At 24.4% G+C, this 20993-nt stretch overlaps 1 protein-coding gene across 3 annotated transcripts in view; it reads left to right on the forward strand.

Moving 5' to 3' along the window:
* LOC114132548 (prothoracicostatic peptides) overlaps positions 1-20993 on the forward strand; it is a 59326-nt gene that overhangs the window by 14208 nt on the left and 24125 nt on the right. The window contains exon 1 of one of the 3 annotated variants that reach the window (XR_003593060.2): positions 11891-12294. The exons of 1 other annotated variant lie outside the window; for it this stretch is intronic. The gene's annotated coding sequence lies outside the window, so the exon portion shown is untranslated. Of the gene's footprint in view, positions 1-11890; positions 12295-20993 lie in introns of those variants that run through there. One more of the 3 variants, XM_027998034.2, reaches the window with a different exon arrangement.

Consider the following 20993-nt stretch of genomic DNA (forward strand, 5'->3'; position numbering starts at 1 on the left):
ACAATCTTGAATTTACCCCATATCTTCCTCGTTATTATTATTGAAACACAATATGGTTTACAATACATTTAATTTATATTTTAATTTTATATTAATAAAACAAATTATAAATTGACAGAAATACTGAATAAAAAATTGTATACTTTTATTTTATCTCAAAAATAATTGTAACTTGAAAATAAAATTAATTAAGCTATTTTAAAATTATAGTACTTACTTGTTCTTGATAACTGAAGAGATAAAACATTTGTGTTTGGTGGACAATTTAAAATATTTATGTATTTTTTAAGTTTTTTATACAGCAGCAATTAAATTACACTGACTTATATTAAAACAACTTAGTTTGCAATTCTATGTTAAGAAGTAAGATTTTTAATGTTATTACTTATTTGTAATAGAATAAAATTAATTTAAACCCGGTAAGTTGAAAGTATGTTAAAAGTTCCGAAAAGTAAATATTAAAAAATTGTCACATCTCCTTAAATTTAGATTTTTAATTTAGGTTTAATGAACACACTACATACACCTACGCTAATGAGTTTAAAATATAAATTAAAAAAAGCGACTAAGATAACCTTCAGAATTTCTGTGGGAGTGTTGTACATTTAATGCAAAGCTCAACGTTTTCAGTATACCGCAACAATAATTTGTTTTTAATGTACCAAGACAATAAGAGTCAATTTAAAATTAATGACAAATTAGTACATTTTTAAAATGATTTTAAAAATATTATGGATCTGCCTATCTATCAGAAATTTACATAATTATGAAACTAATTTTAACTGCACTGTATTTAAAAAAAAAAAGAAAAACATCTTAATATCTGTATCTTTAAGTATATTATAAAATAATATTATAATTTCAAGTTTAAAATTTTACGATATTTTATGCGTTTGGTGATTATGTCCAGTCTAAACATGGACGAATTAATTTTATAAAATAATTATCGTAGATTATAATTCTAAATATTGTTTTAAAGTGAAATATTTAACTATTTTTGCGTGATCAATTCATCAATATGTATTGGGCTCTTATACGCAATGTTTTGTTTAGTGAAACAAGTATTAAATAGAACATTAGATAAACAATACACATCCTACGTATAAAATGGATATATTAAACGTTTTTTTTTTTTTTGATGTTTAACCATTATTAATAAGTTAATATGAGTAATAATAAATGTGAACGATTCAAAATGATTTTTAGTCATTATTGTTTTTCCAATTTTGTTTTAATTATATATTTTCATGTTTTCATTGTAAACCAACTCTTTTTAATATCATATCACTTTTACGCACACAATATAATAATATATATATTTTTTTAAGCGTGATAAACAATGGCAATAAAACGGGGATTTATAAAATATTCGTTTTGACTAGACGTTCTACGAACAAAATAAAATAAAGAATAAGCTGTGTGATGGTAAGTACTAGTAACAAGAAATATTATGTAAAACAATCATGTAATTTATTCTATTCAATAATAGCGATGGCTTAAAAATTATGAAGCGCGTACGGTGTACTTATTATTGTAGAACTCGACACTTTATTAAGTTTTATCGCTTTATAATACATTAAAATATTTTTCTTTACAACACGATACAATCTAACATAATCACAATATATGATCATGGATTCAGGCAGTAGTTTATTTATGTAAAGGAAGATTATATAAGGTATATATAATTTTCTTAAGTTGGCTTTAGGCGTATATTTTTTCCATACTACAAATAGGTAATAATAATGGTAATAATAATTTAAATAAAAACAATAATTATATATTTTTATTTTTGAATAACAATTCACCAATCGCAAAATCTGATGTTTTATTATGTATCGTACCTACAACGTACGGTATGAGTAAACACAGTAAATTAAATATAGAAATACTGAAATCATATGATCAGCGTGGAGTTTAATACGGCGAGCACGACTGGTAATGAAGATGTCCAAAAATGTATAGAATATTTTATTATTTGTAAAAAAACCTGACGTGTTCAAATACTATTAATATTATACCATTTATTTTAAGTTTATACCATATAAAACTGATGTAATTTATAATTGATTAAATATTTAAAATGATCAATTCATTTTTCTTTTATATTATCTACATTCTACGTGTAATAATTTGAACATGTTGTACATAAAATCTGTATTTGTTTTGTTACAATAATTATCCAATTATAGTGATCGAATTTTCTTGGTTTCTGTCCTACTTAAATGTTTGTGGATTGAAGTAAATCACTGTATCTGACACCGAATGTTCTCATACCTTTGTGTATCGATTTGCTTAAATGGAAATTAAACAAATAGCAAAAACGAAATAAAACTACCACCCATTATTGTCAAAGATGTTCCTACTTGGTATATAAAGTCATTAGGTTGGGAAAACGAATAACGAAAAGATCAAAGCTAATAATCTTTCAACCTCGTATTTGAAGATGTTTTGGTGTTGAACTATACTGTATAAAAATAATTTATATTAAATTAAAATAGTTATTTAAAATATTATTACTTTTTCCTAATATACTATTTGATTGATTGATGTACAATTTTTAAAAAGTTAGTATTTACAAGGTTGTTTAGTATATCAGTTTTAAACTAAAAAAAAAAAATAAAATAAACGAATTAAGTAAATAGACATCCGACTGCATGAAACTTTAAAACATTTATAAACATTTTTAAATTGTTTACTGACTTCGTTTCTTTATACTATTTGGGACAGTCTATACATTCAAAATAAAAAGATAAAGAGATACCTCTGGGAGAGAAATAACTCTTTTTTAGAGTATACAATGAAATGGAGTAATTCTAAATCGATCAACTGTTAGGAATGTTTATTTTTGTGTCTCAATAGCAAGGTTTCTAGGATAAGGTAAACAACATAATTTAAACAAATATCAAATTCATAAACTATTTCAGTTGCTTTAAAATATGATAATTTTATAATTTGTGATATTTTTTAGTTCTGATAAGCAATTATAATTCCCTATTAAAAATATACAAATAAATGTAATATATATATTATATTAAGTATACGTATAAAAATCGTAAAAAAATCGTACAAATTCTTTATCACAAATAAATTTACAAACTGTTGTAGTTGTTTTTAACAAATTTCATTAAAATTAAATGTTAAAAAATAATTAAATAATTATAGATATGTGTTTTTGGGTATTTTTGAATTGTTATAAAAATAACTTATGAGGAATAGTGTACTAAATTTTCAAAATGTTTAATTTTAGAAACGAAAATGTTATTAAAACAAGAAAGGGAAAGTTATTATTGGTAACCATTCTGGTGTAAAGTAAATTTCGAGTAAGTATATCTTTTCATTAAATTCACTGCAATGTATAAGTTAAATTTGAATTCATTGATAAACAATTGTATATAAAAATGATTCTGAGCTAAGAAAGTCTGTCAGCCTTTATTATTAAGTATATTTTATGATATATTTATATTGCTATTATAGTAATTTATTTTACTATTTGTAATACGGTAGGTCAAAATCGTTATATTGAATTTTAATGAAAATAATTAAAAATTATTTTATTAATATTTAATTATTATAATAGAACCTGTATATTTGTATCATATTATATTATTTTCAATAAACTAAATGCAATAGCATTAAATTAATTCAGATTTTTTTATTATAATTTATATATAACATATAATAATATACTTAAAAGTTTCAAGATTACACAAATACAATTTTTGAATCATTACAAATTGGTTTTATATAAAAACCAGCTGTCACCCGCGTGCTACGCCCCCGTGGTTAGTTGTTTGCAAATTGTGGGGCTGTTTCAAATCCTGTCTAGTCGTCTTATAGTTATTTCGATCATAAAATGCTATAAAATGTACAAACCTTATAAATATACATAATAATAATAATTTAAGGTGTTTATAAATTCTCATAAATATACTTTAAGATAATAAAAAACAATTTTTAATAATAATATAATTATTCTTACACCCCGGAAATATATTATATAATAATATTTTAACGTCGTTAAATGAATAACAATAATAATGATTATTAAACATAGCATTATGTGGGTCTTCACATCATACAGCCAATCAGCGCGCTACTGATTTATCTACTATTTTTTTATTGGTTATCAATAATTATTATTATGCGTTTTATAACCTATCTTAATTATTCAAGTCTTAAGATTAAGTTTGTCAGTCGTAGTTGGAATGCAGTGATATATACTTCAAATTCCGCAGGGCTGTTCAAAGCACTGAGCCGTTGTCACATCTCTCCATATACGTCGACAAAAATAATTGATTCATCGTCGATTCTATGTACCTACACATTCTGAGGTGGGTCGTGGGCGATTGCTTAACTATCAGGTACGCTTTAAATAATTATTTTAATTTATTATAAGTTATTAGGTTCCCTTTTCGAAATAAATGAAATAAAATTAAGATACACATACTTTTACAATAGAAACACGTAGATATGTTTCGTTTTCATATTAAATAGTGTGTTTAGACACAAATAACATAATTCTGTGAAAATTGGAACATGTCAAAATATTGGACATGTTCCTTAACAAAAGTAATACTAAAATCTTCAGCAGACTATTAGGTATAACAATAAAAAAATTGGTGATATGTTGAACGGTGTGGATTTATGTATGTGAAAAACATCGGGACTTGTTTTTATGATATAGATTCTTATTTTGAACGTCTTAATCTTTTGTTTGTTTTCCTGAATATTTAAAAAAAGACACTGTCATCAGAACTAGTGTGAGTACTTTTGACCACTCAAAGTTTTAACTAAAACCAATTTGTCATCAAAAACTAACCTCTTAAGTTGAATATTAAAGCAATTTTTATTATTTCAAAAGGTGACCCCCGGAGATACGAAAAAAAAATATATATTTAAAAAAATTAAATTAATTTTATTTGATGTATTAATTGTTTAAAATTAAACTTAGATATTTGTATATTACATATAATTTGAACATCTACTACACATTTATTATGCGATGAGAAGAAAAACTTTTTAGCACTTATTTCTTTTAATTTATATTGATTGTAATAATCAATAATCAACAATCATAATTTTTGTTTCATTTTAAAATTGCATAAATATATTGTATGTAGTAAAATGACTTAAAATTCGATATTGATAGGATTTTTGTACCTAGCTATTATTGAAACGTATAATTAATATTCAGCCACATCTACGAGTTTAAATTAGTGTAATTGATATTAATACACATTAAACTATATGATTGAGCTTACAAAATATATTTTTTATAGTCTGCTAATCAATCATTCACTTCATTTATTAAGTATTTTATAATGAAAAATATTACTATTGACAATGATTTTTCACTTTTTATATTATCAGTTCACATACGGTTTTAATTATATAAACATTAAAATATTAAATACTATTTTATATTTGAATGCAAATAGGTTATTATAAAAATAAAAATATTATAACAGATAATTACTACAAGGTGGGCCACTGCTAGTGTAATTTAAAAATTGACAGTCAAACGTATATTGAGTGTTACAAAAATTACCCTGTATTATATACATACAGATTATAAATCCATTAGCAATCTAATTATGAAAATATTTTTTCTGATTTAATATGGTTCAAATTAAAAAAAAACTTTTAATTAAACTTTTAAAATTTTAAGTATATTTATAAAACTATTATTGTTGTAATGCATGGTTTGTTTTATGTATACATTCAATACATAATACATGATAATATATTCGTCGAGCATTCTTATCGTCATTTTTTTTTGTTGGTATAAAAAAATCTAAGCACTTGAAAATGTGGTATTTTTTTAAGTAGGTTTAATGATTTATACTTGTCTTAAAAAACAGAATTTAAATAAATGCATTATTGAAGGATAAAAGGGGGATGAGCATGCTTGGTGTTTACTATATATTAGTATAATACAGTAATACTGTAACAGTATTAATTACTGAGTAATATTTGTCTTTATCATATCAAGTCATTTATTAACAAGTATTAAAATCCATGTTATAATAATAAAATATATAAGTTAAACGAAGTCTAATTTACACAAGAATATTAAAAATGTATATAACATCTGGTAAGAATTGTTTTCTACAAAATTGCTTCACCCAATTTCATTGTTATCTACATCTATACGTAATAGAGTTGTAAAATATTCTTAAAATAAATAATTCAGATTTTTAATAACATTTTGACGTTTTTACTGAATAGAAAATAGTACGCTCGGTGTAAATTACAAACATCCATACTTATTAGTTATTCTATATTAGCTTAAAAAGCTATCTATGGGCTTAGATTGAAGGAATATTCTAGTTTTTAGATGTCTAATATAATATAGTTCCTATATCGAAGTATAGCTACCAATGATTTAAAGTTTAAACGTATCTTCGTATTCTGAAGCATTTTAAAGAAAAATTGTTTTCATTTCAAAGGAATAGGAGTGGGATAAAACAGTAAAACGTACTTTTTTTGGTACTTACCTAATACATATTTTATTGAATACATTTTGTACCTACTTACTTGTTAATCACATAAGCTGTTGAATTGTATATATGATAGGCAACCAATTTTCTGGTGGAAGTTGTTGGTTAAAATTGTATTACACATTAGATTAAATTTCAAGTAAAAATAAAAATAAAAAATAAAATAAAAATAATAAGCGTTTTGTTAAAATGTGTCGAATCTTATAAATGTATCACGACGATTAAGAGTGGTTAGTGGCCACTATTAAAATAGTTGGGTTTGTAAATATTTTTGGCAGTAGGTATCTACGTAAAGATTTCTTCTTTCCGATAACACTTAGGTTATCACCATTTTAATTATATATATGTAGAAATGCAAGTCAATTGTTATAAAATAATATTATTATGTTTAATAAATCTGTATAAATTCTATATTAGAATTGTATATTTTAATTAATCATAGTTTTTAGATATAAGAAAACCCACAAATATCCAAACTTTTATGTAGTTCAAAGGCTATAAAAATTTGTTTCAAATGTATGCAATCCTGTAACATATAATTGGTTATATACCTATGTCCTTATAAATTATATTTGAATAGGCAATGATTCCGCGGGAAGTTAAAAATACTTCTTAATTCACAATTTTTCTTATCATAAATGTTTTTACTAGTAACATATTATAATATATTTGTCAGTAAATAAATTGTACATATTGAGTAATGAAAATAAATAAATACGATTTAGTTGAAAACTTTTTAAAATGCTATGCTTAATAATAAATTTTCACTTATATTCCATCGTATATCCAGAACAGCGTGTACCGTTTTTCTGTTTTAACTTAATGGAATATTTAAAAATTCTGTTGCTCATATACGTATTGGCCAAAAGATACATATAAAATTAATACACGTAAATATATTAAGAGTATACGATTTTATTGTTCAGTTATTTTATTCGTTAATATTATATAATAGTGAAACCTCTAAAAATCAAATACTCTGTCATTGACATTTTGCCCGTTATTTGGAGGTGTCAGCTATTTAAAGAATTCAGTCTGTAGAAATGTTAAGTTTGTTTCTAAAACTGTCTACTATTTAGAGGTGTTCGTTAGAGTATAGGTTTTAAATTGTATTTATTATAGGCACCTACATCACTACTTTGTACATAATATAGCAGAGAAAATATATAATATACATAACGCAATGTTATATTATAGTGCACTTATATTATTTATAAACCTAATTAGTTGAAGTTTCTGAACTGTGTACTACAGTTTTAACCTTTCATTAATCTTGTCGAGCATTACACATGATGTTTAGACTTTATGTATGCACGATCATTCTTACATATTTATCACTTAAAGTAGTGAACGAGAAATGCAAACATTATACTGATTAATCTCAAATCTATGAAAACAACGTCTACGGAATGAAAATATTATCGTAACTCGTATCGTATTGCATGTAAATATATACAAGAATCTAGAGTATAATATTCAAAAAGTACGTAACACCTTATATCATTGTACCTATAGGTAAAGCTTCGAAACGAGCTTACCGTCACGCGTGTTGTCTTTCGTACAATAATATTTGCATGTGTGTGCATGATGTGTATATGTGTGCGTGCGCGTGCGCGCGCCCTTGTCCCCAAATTCGACCCTTTTTTTAAATCCAAAGACTTTTAGCGTATTCGAAACGGAAACGTTTTCATGTTAATGCTTAACACTCGTCACTCGCGTATTTAGAAAACACATATAAATAGTAAGTGCGAGTTCCACTATAGTATAATGGGACTCTGCTAAACAAATATATGATTGTACCTACCTATATATAGGCTATTCTACTACTCGTATTTTGGCAGAAACAATATTGTGTTAGCATATAATTCAATATATTTTAACATATCCTTTGCTAACCTAATCTTTTCCTATATTTCTCGCTTCTGTAGGTACTGTTTCACATAATTTTATATTGTATCTACCTTTCATACGCTTATACGCTCTTGTGGTCACAGTGTTTCAGACAGTATTGTCAATATAATCAAATGATTTTTATTATTATTCGGTCCTAAACGAATATTTTTTTTAATATATTATCTCAATAATAATCTCTTTTTAAATAGTAAGAATCTTTTTTATTGATATGCTTTTTTCTCCTCTCAAAAGTTTCAAAGTTTCATAAATTAACTCTATTATTAATTTTTTCCACTCTGAAGGCTTTACATTACCATTACATTGTTTATTTAATTAAGAATATAAAACAACGTCATGTATTTATACGTTTCCGGTCTAGTAATTATCGATACGTATACTATTGTTAAGTGTTTGTCCCGCTTAAAATTAAATTTATTCTTGGAAATTGGACAGCTTATACCAATACATATTTTAAAATATCTACAATAACTTATGAAACAATTAAGTTCTTAAGTAAGTCTTAAATTAGTTTTTTTAGCTTGTTTCGATTTGAAAATAAAAGATATCACAATATTTTTAGCTTGAAACACCCACACACAGTATACTTGTTGTAGAAAATACAATGTTAATAATCTTTTTTTTTATGGATTTTAATAATATTTATTTTTTGGGCTTTTGAATAAATATAAAATCTCATATTTAAGAAATATTGTACTTCTATAAAAACATTAAGTACCTACCCACTATGAAATCGTTTGAAAGTTGAAATGGTTGTATATATTTATACATAGTATACTATAATACCTATTATTTTATACGAAAAGTATTTGTAGATCATCAACATTTTAAAAAGGGAGGAATTATAGTTTATGCATCATACGAATAAATAATGATGTATTTCAATTTAACATGCTCATATTTTTCACATTGTTAAATTTGAAAAAGCAATACTACTGCTTAAAAATATTTAAAAATAAAACATTAAGTTTCAAACTGAGATATGTAATACTTACAGTTCATAATGGTGGAATCGATGCTATAGTATTTAGTTATATTAAATAACTATTTAATTCAATAAATCTGTAATGTTAAAAAGTACGTATTTTATCTATTAAATATTAACTATACCTTAGGGATCCTATATTTATTTATATATTATATTATATCCTATACACTTGTAATTTACATCGATATTAATTATAAGAGGGGCGAGGACGTAGTTCCTCAAAATTTAAAGTTATAATTTGAACATAATTCTATAAAAAAATTAATTTTTAAATAGGTTCTAGGGTTTTTTGTAAATTTTAAACATTTTGATGATTTAATTTATGTACAATCAGAATAAAAATATAATAAAACTTTTCATGTTAACTAAAAATGTATTTAGATTTACACTTAACATTTTAGTTCAAAATATTTAAAACTAATTTATTCTTTTGAAATGTTGCATAAAAAACTTTTATTTATTTTAAATTTTAAGTATTTTTTAATCTATTTTGTCATTTTGGTGTTGAACCTATGTTATGATGAAAACAGAAATTGTGGTCATCACATTGCCTTTTTAATTATTACACGGAAATAGTGTTAGTTTTTTGTGAGTGGGAATATGCAAATTTTTACCAGATTACCTATGTTTAATATATGGGTAATGGTAATTGGTAGATGTCTTGAATTATAGAGATATGTTTTTATTCATAAACATGCTACTATACTTTAAATCAATTCTGGTGTCACTGATATTGAACTGTATAAAATTAAATTAAAGACAGTTCAAGTCAATTTATTAGCTACTTAAATAAGAATGTCATCACTCAATCACTGTTTATTGTTTAATATATAATATTTTTCAGTTATCAATATTATAATTATGCCATACTATAGAATGAAAATAATGCGCAGTTAATCAGGTAACAGATTTAAATATAAATTAACTTTTAGTTTGGGTGTTAAAATACTTAATATTTTTTTATTAATTAAAATATTTATATAAATAGTGAAAGTACTCAGTATTGATGATGAAAAAAATTAAATTCATGAAATGTTAAAATATGTACAGAAATGTTAGAAATAAATACTAATGTATCGTTGTCTAATATATTTTCAAACTAAGATATCGATCATACTTGTAGTACCTACTATAGTACTATATATCTTTATTCTCCTAGGATTGTTCCCCCGAGGATTTACTAATTTATTTATAATGTTAGGAGATTGAAAATACTATAGATTGAAAATTCAGTGTTTGGACTCAAAATATTTTCTAATGTCTAGGACTAAATAAAAAAAAAACCGGGAAATAGCTCTGTTGTATAGTTAAGAGAGTTAAGGTTTCTCCAATTATTTTAAAAATATTTGGAATTTGCTAGTATTATTCGATGAATTCTTCATCAGTGAAATTATTTCGAGCCTCCACTTCGGTTATCGATATCAATAAAATATTTTAATTTGAGTATTTTTTTTAGATAAACTAATATTCATGAAACCCGGATCGTCCAGGTTCCAAGATATTTAACGATATTGTAAGAAAAAAATATAAATTGTATTATGGTATTTTATAATAAATGCTAAATATTATTAGCAATGGCCAATGATACAATGATTTGAAAATTCGATGAAAAGACTTAAGGGTATAGTAAGTAGATATAAATTGTACTTGAACAAATATAATATTATAATGTATGTTCCTATAACAAATTATAAATAAATAATTCATAACATTTACATTTAGTAACTCTAAGATCTGTAATTATATAATATACAGCGAAAACAAAAACTATATTTTGAATTTTCTATAAAAATTGCGATTTTACGTTCTTAAAAACAAAAAAATGGTCTAAAATATATGTATAAAAGATTATATTATAATTAATTTATATTTTCGATTAAGCTGGAGAATTCGATTTAAGTTATACTTAAAGTTTCACTCTAAACACATCTTTCTATTACAACTTTTCCGAGTATGAACATGTAGATTGTAGATATTGATATTTAAATAATTTGAATTTCGAAATGGATCGGCGCAGTGTTATTTGATTTACCTACAACTTTTTCATTTTATATTTATCAAATTTTATTTTTTTTATTTTCTCCTTTGATTTTCGTTACAAATTATGCGTGCCCGAAATGAATACAGTCCCAGAGGGATGATAGAGGGAGGTGTCCAGGCTCAGGAACATCAGGCTTACTAGCCGAAAACACTGCAAGGAGGTATCGAGGTAATGTATATACTATATCAGTTGGCAACAGGATTTTGCCACCGACCGATCGGTAACAGACACATGCACACACATGCTTTTCGGACGGACACTTTGAAGCAGTATTATCACTGCAAGTACACATTGCCACTGTAAGTATATTCATGTATATATTGGTTGCGGGGGAGTGTTTAGTTTAGGGGGAGATAGCGTTCGCGCGGGCGCGTGTACAGGGCAGAGGGTGTAAAAGATTGCGGGGGCGGGACCGACGCGGAGTTTGTGTATATAACGTGTTGTCGCGGGATGTCGAGCCGCACACGACGTTTAAAAAAATATCGCGGCTGACCACAGTATACATTATTATATTATTTATAATAATATTATATCGGATCCATTTCCGGCACATTTCGTCTATACTGCACACGCGGTCGTCGTCGGTCCGATATCCGCGATCTTTTTTTTCCGTCCCAAAAACATATATTCCATAATATTTTCGCTCTCCGGCGCCACACGCGCACACGTTCGTGCCGTGACTTGCACCCGTCCGCCTTTGAGTCGTCGTCGTCGTCGTCCGCACACACGGCGTTGTACGCAACAGGCTTTTGATCCGCCGCCGCCGCCTTATACGCTAACGGCACGCAAACGGCGGTACACGCGTGTACATTTAACACCGTTCGTCTGACTACCGGATAACCGCAGAAAAGGTTTGTACCTTTTTAATAATAATAATAATAATAAAAATCGTTTATTTTTAATACCAATCCCCATAATATAATAGGCATAATGTGTGTAGAGGTACAGCCGATATTCTATATTTTTATAGTTAAGTGTATAATAATACAATACGATAAGAAAATATCCTTTTTAATTTACTATAATATAATGATGTATTTTTTTATTATTTAATATTCGAATAATAAACATATTATGTTCGATATGACGATGAAGACTGTGAAAAAAATTTTGTTTTTTTTTTATATATATTCTTATAGTATACATTTTTAACTACCTATAAAATATTGTGCAATCAGCATAATTATAGGTAGGTAGGTACAAAGATATACGTGTACAATGCAGGCATGGCCTATTTTTTGAAATATAAAAAATATAACTACAAACATAAAAATTATTTAATCATTTTAATGTGTACATAATTATTAAATATACCTACTTATTAAAATAATTAAATAACATTTTTAAATAATGATACGCTAATAATCAATATAATTTTCAATAATTACATTAATATATTATACTTTTTAGATATCATTTAGCGTTCCTTTGAAATATTTTAAATTATGTTCTATTTTCAAATTCTGAAAAAACTGAATAAATAGTGATTCGTAATAATAAACTAAAGAAAATTTAAAAATAATAGCATTTAGTCACACTTAAGGTATACATATTTTGAAATCAATTACTATCATTTAAGGTATAATATTCTTGTTTTTTTGTTATTATTTAATCATAAAATATTGAAAATATATTAATTGGGATATTATAGTTTATTGGATAATATCTGTAGAAAATAAATTAATAATTTGTAAAAAGGATGCATTATTTATTTTTTTCTTGAAAGCAGTTTTTAAGTAAAATTTTTGTACCGTCATTTAATAATTAATCAAATTAGTCCTTTCCACTTAAACGATTAAAAAAAAATATATATATAATTTCATCTTAACTAGTTAACTGTACTTTACGTGATACACATTTGTTGTTTAATTAATTTAACTAAGTGATATTAATCCACTGATTAAGTTGTTAACACAGAGATACTTATAAATCTCATTGTTCACACACCCTACTAATATATTATGTAGCAGTAATATTTATAGTAATATTGAATATAAATCCCAATGTTGTAATTTAATCAAGCTAGTTATTTGAAAAAATGTCAAATTTTAAAAATAAATATTACGTTAAAATTTAATTTTTAAATTATTTAAAAAAAAAATTATTATACATAATATATTTATATATTTAAATAAAAAGTATTTACCTTTTCTAAATTAAAAATAAATAAGAACAGTTTAAATACAAATAAATTATTGTTGATAATATTAATAGAGGTTTTTTTATTAACGCTAAAGAATAATTTAATATCAATTTTAAATTATATTACAAAAAAAAAAAATAATAATGTTAAATGCAATACATTAATCTAAGTAAAGTATTTGTTATTCAAACATTATTAATACGTAAAACACTTCGTAGCAATGTTATTATTAAAATGTGGGAATAAACTTCTGTCGGCTGGTTTTATATATATTAATGATATTTTAATAATAAATTTTAAGTTGTTATCACGGTTTTTACCTATTTATATTATCGCATATGTTGTGATTTTGTTCTAGATAGGTAAAAATACATAGTGTGTGAAGTTCAATAAATTAATTATTATTTTCAAAAATACAAGTAAATTATAGTATGGGTGTAATAAAAGTTTACGGAAAAACTATTTCAAGTTTAATATTAAAGAATTTTAACACCGAAGTAAGAATTGTTTTTATACGTTTATCAAATTTCTGTATAGTAACGTTGAAACTTATAAATATACATAAATCGAATAATGATAAGTTTATATTTCTAGAATCCAGATTATCGCACTGTTCTATGTCTAATATTTCTAGATTCAGTGAACTGGCTCAATATTTTAGAGAGAGATGCGAGTTTTCATTTATATGTAAAAACCTCAATTGCGCTTAATAAAATTAATTAACATTAAAATAATCGTTTGCACTCAGTTTTACATTATAAATAAATAAATTTAGCAACATCGCTAAATAAGCAGCGTAAATTATATTATAATTTTATTATTCTAGCGTGGTTAAGAATTTGGCTTTACGATTTGTGTCATTAATATTGTGGTTAAGTTAAAAATTTTATTTTTTATCATTACCGTCCCACCGCTTAACATTTTTATAGTTATTTTTTTTTTTTTTTAATTTCTTTCGTTTCCTTAAATTTGTTACTATTTTTATAAACTTAAATGGTGATACAGATATATCTCCATATTTTTTTATGTTTTTTAACATTGCTTTTTATTTGTTTATTTAATTATTATTCTATCAAGATTTAAATTTAATTTTATATATTTATTCAAAATTGTATTAAGACTTTTACAAATTTTATGATTAATGGATGAACGTTAAAGAAATACCAATTAAAATTCTTATAAAATAATTTACATGCGTCTGTTGTCTGTGTTTGACTATACATCCTTCAGTACATGCGGTTGAGAGGGATATACACTATCTTTGCTAATATAATTGTTAACTTAAATCAAATAATGATTGTATTTTTTCTGCTAACATTTTCAAAATTAGTTTCATTAGTTCCAGCAATCTAATACTTATAGTGAATGTAAAAAATGGAATACCAAACAATATTGTAAACATTTTCCGTCTGAATTATTAGAACTATACATATTTGTTAATCTAAGATTTCGAATATTTTGAACCAAAATTGATCCAAGTGAAATATGCAAGTGGGAAGTTTTATTACTGGCCAGATATCAGATAAAGAATTTATAATGGTTTTTTCAAAATCAGAATATATTTCAACAAATGAAAAATTCAAAGGTTAGATTTAAACATAAATACTTAATATATATACTTTTGAAAATATTGTTTTATGTAATTTTTAGTCAAAATAATACAACTTTTTTTTAAAAAAAATATATATTTTTTTCTTACTTTTTTGAAAACAACACACATTTTTAATTTCATATTTTGAAGTAGAATATTTTCCGGAGTGTTTCGATACATAAAAATCAAAATTTGTATGAATAGTTTATGATGAGTTATAAGTATTTAAAGTTTAAGTAGGTGAAGTAGTATAACAACATTTTCGGGGTATCTCCGTACCTCCCCACTACACTCACATAATACTTTATGTATTAGTGGATAAGTATGTATAAGCAATTAAAATAATATTATATTTATAAACTTTTCGACCGAATTTCAATTTTTATCTATTGAAATACTTAATACTCCGAAAAATATTCTGTACAGAATATGAAATTAAAAACGTATATTGTCATTCGAAAAATTAAAATTTTTGTCTGCGTACCCCATAACTATTGTCGAAATAATGCTTCAATTTAAAAATTCAGGGGGGTTTCCGGTTGCAAACTGAATATCCTTGGTGCATTATAGATGTTTAAAAGTTTCCAGCATTTTAATAAAACTGGAAAAACCCACAAAAAATTGACGGCATAACGAGAATTTTTATGCTAAACCAGTTTTTGATAAATTCGATTTTTTATATAGTTGTAACTCAAAAGCGAATCATTGTAAATACTTTAAATTTATATTTTATACCAAATCTTTATATTAGCTTTATTTATATACGGTTAAATTTTTTAAATTTTCCGACTTTTTTGAGCTATTTATAGATATTATTGAAATATTCGATTTTTTAAAGTTTTTTTTTTTATAAATGTCGATGATATTATTTTGGCTGAGTCAAAATACTTGAAAATTGAATACAAAGTTCCTCGTGAGTTAGTCTTATAGTGATTCAAAAGTTAGAAGAATACATAGATAGGCACAAATTTTTATTAGCATTTGAAGTTCATTTGATTGATAAAAATTCGTCAAAATAATGAATATTTGTAAATTATTTTGTATTTAAAAAATTTTGTATAAGGAGCTAAGAATGGAAGATTGAATACAAGGTTTTCCATAAGTTTGGCTTTTAATAATAGTTATAAAAGAAGTTGAGCTTTAGTCAATTAAAAAAAATTTATCTTAAGTTTAAATTTTTATCAATTCAAAAATTATAATTATATTATAATATTAATATTATATTATTACATTTTATTTTAGATTTTTGTTATAATTAAAAATTACCAGTCGTGGTGAAACATACACCAATTATTTAAATTGGTATTTTCTGTACATACTTTAATTTTGCGGTATTCAGGTCATTAAAAATTAAGCTACTTTTTTCACCATCCTAGGAAAAATTTATCCTATGATGATAAATTATCTTTGTTCATAATCGTTTTTCGTATACAATGATATCTATAGTTGTATTTAAATTTAACACATCCATTATAGTGACCTAATCTATGTCTGAGGTCGACTCGTTACCTTCTATACAGCGAAACCTACTTGATAATGCTTTGTAAAATTGTTAATTGTGATTTTTTACTAGTTCCTATAATTTTATTTCCCTTCATTTTTGATATAAAACTAAACCAAACATAAACATGATATTAAATTAAGTACAACGACGACTGACTAATTACCTAATTAGCGTTTAAAAATTGTTTAAGCCATAAAATGCAGTATCGAGGTATTAAAAATTATTTACATCTAAGACAGAAAGATAGATATCTATGGTAATAGATAAAATCTCATCTCTTACAATAGATATAGAAATTAGTTTTTCTCACATTGCACAGTGATTTAAAAATGAAAATGAAAATAGATAATTTTAGCCTACTATTTTTATTTTTGAACCACTTGTCGTTGCCAAGTTTATTGATTTGTAATGTATTTCTGAGCACAAACAAGTGTTTGAACGTTATTAAATTTTATTAAGTGCAATCGAGGCTTTTCTATACAGGCGCAAGTATAGTGTTTAGGTGCAAACACAATCCACCTCTCAATATCACACGATTGATTTAAATATATTATATAAAGTTTATATTTTAAATGCTCATGTCCTTTCGCTACTTTAAGATACACACTTGTTTTTATTTATTCATATAATATATTATCAGCAGGTAGCGACTCCATCGCATAAGTCCATATAACTTGCAAAATAAAAATAAATAAGTTATAAATATATAATATAAAAAAAAGTTGAAAATTGCAAAAACTTTGAATAAATATTTATTTTCATATTTATTCGATTTCAGGATAATAATAATAATAATAATAATAATAATAATAAACTTAGTTATGTACTACATTGTATACATACTCGTATTATAATACTATATAGTAATTCGTATGCCAACTAAAATGTATAGGTAGGTATTTATATTTACAAATAATTTTGTATATAAATGTTAATAATGTTATAGTGGAAATAATTATATTATATAATTGCAATAAGTTGTATTGTGTACGACAATGTAGTTATTTGAGCATCAGTAGTTATATACAAATTATCTATCAAACAATGATATTGTATCATCTCATTAGTTGATATAATTGATCGATGCAATCAAATGCTTTCTTTAATTGTAATATTTCTCATTTTTCAAAATATAAATAATAACAATTTGTTGGATTATTTTATATATATTAACTATTTTATGTAGAAATAATGAAACAATAGAATATTATAGTTATTTAAAACAAATGATTGCTAATATTCAAACCCTAGACTCGATTCTTATTTGTGTGCATTTTTATAATAGTGCACTAAATAAATTATACTATAGCTACATGATATATAAATTAAATATTTGTTTTCGTTTTAATATTGCTTTATGCCAGAGGGTAAAGAGTAGATGAAAAATATATAGGTAGGTTTTTCTAAATGTTTTTTTTTCTAATCTATTTATTTCTAGATTCTTAGTAAGGAGAAAAAATGTACCTTTGGTTTCACAATGTTTTTATTTCTTTTTTTCCTGGTTGAAAAAAAATATACTTCTGCAATGGTTTCATGTGTAAAGCCCATCTGTACATCGACAATAGGATACTGTAGATTAAACCAGCTTAGAAAGATCATTGTTAGAATTGTTAGTCATATTATTAATTACCTATTAGCTATTACCAAGGATGTATAAAAAACTAGACCACATTTATATATATATAGGATTCAACCTATTTTATATAAGATATAAATTCCTTATAATCCAGAGGATAACAATTAACAGCTTTGAAACCATTAAAATAATTTTGATAGGTTACCGTTTATTTATTTAATTATTATAAATGTATTTAGCATACGATTTTATTACGTCATTCAATTACTTTTTTCTCATCAATTTTAAAAACCTAAAATTTATTATTTTATCCAAATCCAAACTATAGTTTCTAAAAAAAAAAAACAGAAAATGCACCTTAAATAATCTTTTTTCATACACGTTTAAAGTTTGATTTAATGCGAAATTGATTGCTTTCGGAAATAATGCAGATTTAATAGATTTTTATCAGAGCAAGGCTGATATGAATTTTACAATGAAGTGGTTTTTTTCATTTCGATTAACGCTTTTTATGGCGGTATAATAGAAAAACTTAAAATGCAACACGCATCACATGCATAGTTTTATATATTGTGAATTTATAAACAGAGATTGTTTTTAAAATATGTAATTTCTTAAATAAAATGCAATAAATTGTTGAAGATTTTTAAACAATCGATAAATTACTTACTCAGTTTTTTCTTTTTTTTTTTACTAAATCACGATTCTATATAATAATTTAAAATTATCTAAGTATTATGGCCTACCATACACCAATTTTATATAATTTATTGTAGATTTATTATTTGATACATTCTTTAAGTTATCGAAAGTTTAACATAATAGTAATCTATATACAAGCTGTGAATCGTTTTTTATTATTACCACTTTTAAATATTATATATAAGTACAAAGTATAAGTAGGTATATAATATAGTAAATTTGGTGAAAAACTACTTATTAGATAGTAAGAAAAGTACTCAATGCTCATCAGTACACAGTTTTTCAAAATTAAATAAACGACCATTAAAATTAAAAAAAAAAACATAGGTAGTTTCTAAATGTTTTTCTTAATTGTCCGGGTTATGAAATTGAACCCAAAAGTAAAAAAAAAAAAATTATAATATTTTTAAAATTCAACATGGTTAGAAAATACGTAGATATAATATAATCAATCGTATTTTCGAATTATAAAACCATAAAAATAGTGAGAAATTAAAAAAATTGACATTTTATTTTTTTATTCACTTCGACATTTTAGCAGATTGTCATCGTTTAAATTAAAAATGTAATAACTTAATATTTACGAGGATATTGTTAAAATGTCATAACAACATTAAACGAAAAATTTAAAAACAAAAATAACAAAATATTAATACTTATATATATATTTGTATATTATACAAAATTAAATAAATAAAAATAGCTATTAAGGTTATGTATATATTATGTGTACATATAGAGTTATAATACGGAAATATTGAATGGTTTCTTAATAATAATATTAGGTACATAGTAAAAGCAAAGATAATCTTAAAATTTATAATAATAATATCATAGTTATATCTAGCGTTATTCACTTATAAACTGTAAGTTCTACATTATTGTTAACTGTTGGTAATTTCAAAACATTATTGTACTATTTTCATTCACTTTATCAGGATTTAGATTTCTTTCTACGAGATGAGTTATTTTAAGTTTCAATATATGTTTTTTATATTGACGGTATTCGTTGACAATATATGTGATCTTTAAATCTTACAACTCCTGTGCTTAATAAAAATCTAATTTACTAATAATTTTATGCATCTTATTTAAATCTCTATTTTAAAATTTTAAAGACGTTTCTAATCAGTTATTATAAAGTCCTATCACTCCTATATGAAACAAAGTTTTGTAAATTATATTGTATTAGATGTTGGTTAGGTTTCTATATTTATATTTTATTTGAAAATATTTCTTATGACTCTATTATTCATGTTAATTGATAAAGTTCAGAAAAATTCAAAAAAGTTCAAATTGTCGTGAAAACAACTTTCAAAAACTCAAACAACAATCAATCTATATATTTATATGTACCGACGCGTTATTTATTGTTATACCTATGTGCTGGTGTGTAAATAAAAGTTGCCTTTGTAAAATTAGTTTATGAAATATAATTTTCAATTATATTATGATAGTTATTTTAAGCTTTGAGTATTATATTTACAGTAATATTTTTCAGTATCAACTGGTATATATAATAATAACAAAATTGATAAACTGTAATATTAACTTTATTGTACACGATGGTAAACATCCCTATAGTCATCGCTACCTACTTGAATTTAAAATACGGAAAATGTATACACATGACCGATTACAATATTACATACAAAATATTTATTATTTATTATTATGCACAATAGTACTTACTGCAGTGTGTTACGCTCAAGCGGTAGCAATCGGTAAATTTGAATTTGTGGAATTTGCACCAGCAGGATTATCAGTTTAAACTTAAAACCATGTTCAGCGAACTTGCTCAAAGTAATGACATTTTATTCATTCACAATCAATTTTGTAACGCAAAATAACGATCACTCTTTTTCAGTTATATACGTATGTTTTATAAAATACAATCATAACTGTAACTATATATTTAGTTACAGGCCGGCCGTAATATAATTATATATCGATCGCAAGCATACTATACATAATATAATGTTATGGTGCTGTATCGGAAATTTTGCGACATTCGTATTTTTCCGACACGCTCAT

The sequence above is a fragment of the Aphis gossypii genome, chromosome 2 (genome assembly GCF_020184175.1).
Source record: "Aphis gossypii isolate Hap1 chromosome 2, ASM2018417v2, whole genome shotgun sequence".
In the NCBI taxonomy this organism is placed as follows: domain Eukaryota; kingdom Metazoa; phylum Arthropoda; class Insecta; order Hemiptera; family Aphididae; genus Aphis; species Aphis gossypii.